The sequence below is a fragment of the Tachyglossus aculeatus genome, chromosome X4 (assembly GCF_015852505.1).
Source record: "Tachyglossus aculeatus isolate mTacAcu1 chromosome X4, mTacAcu1.pri, whole genome shotgun sequence".
In the NCBI taxonomy this organism is placed as follows: Eukaryota; Metazoa; Chordata; class Mammalia; order Monotremata; family Tachyglossidae; genus Tachyglossus; species Tachyglossus aculeatus.
In genome coordinates, this window is record NC_052098.1 from 59,820,519 (window position 1) to 59,822,310 (window position 1,792).

Sequence of the window (1,792 nt, forward strand, 5' to 3'; positions counted from 1 at the left end):
TTTACCTGCATTTCTCCTCTTCCCTCTCCCTCCCCTGCTCTTTCTTTCTTTCTCTCCTCTCTCTCCTTACCTCCCTGTTCCTCTCTCATGTTGCACTCCTTCTTAACCACTATTCTGTCCGTCCTTGTTCCCTTCTGGTGCCACACTTCCCCTTTCGATTCTTCTTTTTGCCCATCCTAGGTTTTTCTCTTTTCCCTGTTTCTATAATCCTACAATCCTTTTTTTTCTGTTCTTAAACTGCTTTGCACCGTTTTCTATTCCCATCCTCTCCTCCACCGATCCTTTGCCTTCTCCATTCACCTCTTTTTCTGTCTTTTTTATGCCTCAGTTTCTCCCCCTCTTGCTTTCTCCTTCCTTCTCTCTCATCACCCAGTGACCTTTTACTCTCAATTCTGCTCCTGCAGTGGTGGGGCTTTAGCGGCAGCAGAAGATGGGAAGGAATAAGAAGCCCTTTTATCGGCCCTTCAGCTAACGCTTTTCTCCTGCAGGACTTGGAGGTATATGGTATCTGGAAGGAGGCCACCCCTCCGGCCTGTTAACTTGTTCCAGTGTCCTTGTCTTTTGGGGTATGGGGAATGAACACTGCATCTATGGCTCCTCATTTTAGACACCTGTGCTAATTAATCAGTGGCTCTGCGAGCCAGCTTCCCATGCCAACCAATTAGTGATTCCATGGTGATCCAGTACCTGACTTAGATTGTAGTTTCACTCAGGTATTCACCTAACCTGTGTGGTGAACCAATCTCAATCGATCAATCAATCAATGATATTTCTATATGCAGAGCACTGTATTGCGTGCTTGGGAGAGTACAACAGAGTTGGCAGACACCTTCCCTGCCCATAACGAGCTTACAGTCTAGAGGGTGAATGCAGATTCTATCCTTTGAAATATCCAGATTCCCAGTAGGTTGGCAAATGACAGTTTTTGCCTTTAAAAGGAGCTTTCTCTATGAGCTGCTGTAACAGTATCATGAATGGGGGACCAATTTTCCTCCCAAAAGAGTGTCCCAAATGCTTTCTGAGGGACTAGAAAGAGGCCTAGTGGAAAGAGCCTCGGCCTGGGAGTCGGAGGACCTGGGTTCTAATCCTGGCTCTGCCGGGTATCTGTGGTGTGACCTTAACTTCACTGTGCCTCAGTTTTCTCATCTGTGAAATGGAAATTCAATACCTGTCCTCCCTCCTACGGAAACTGTGAGCCACGTGGGACCGGGGCTGTCTTGTCTTGTGTTATCTTATGCCGTCGAGTTGTCTCCAACCCATAGTGACTCCATGGACAGATCTCTTCCAGAACGCCCCACCTCCATCTGCAATCGTTCTAGTAGGGTATCTATAGAGTTTTCTTGGTAAAAATATGGAAGTGGTTTACCACTGCCTTCTTCTGCACTGTAAACTTGAGTCTCCCGTGCCGCTGCTGCCCTGCACAGGTGAGTTTTGACTTGTAGCAGATGGCCTTCCACTCGCTAGCCACTGCCCAAGCTAGGAATGGAATGGGTTGGCCTCTGCTTGACTCTCCCTCCCGTAGCCGAGACTGGTAGAGGACTGGAAACTTCCAGGTGCAAGCCTGAGAAGGGCACAGGGGTGCTTAGTACAGTGCTTGGCACCTAGTAAGCGCTTAAATACTGTCATTATTTGTAGAACTTCAGGGGTGGCAGCAATAATATTTTGCTTTTCAAAAGTCCCTAATAAATTTTAAAAAGAAATCTGACAACGCTTTGATCTTGAATGCTTTTAAATTTGGTTCTAGCTGAATGTTTTGTTATGACTCACTAATAGTATTCATATATTTTAATCA

At 46.2% G+C, this 1,792-nt stretch overlaps 1 non-coding gene across 1 annotated transcript; it reads right to left on the bottom strand.

Moving 5' to 3' along the window:
• Positions 1 to 1,434: 1,434 nt before the first annotated feature.
• On the bottom strand, positions 1,435 to 1,571 carry LOC119948582. Its single transcript, XR_005456968.1, has one exon. It is a non-coding gene; the product is annotated as a small nucleolar RNA SNORA7 (small nucleolar RNA).
• Positions 1,572 to 1,792: the final 221 nt, after the last annotated feature.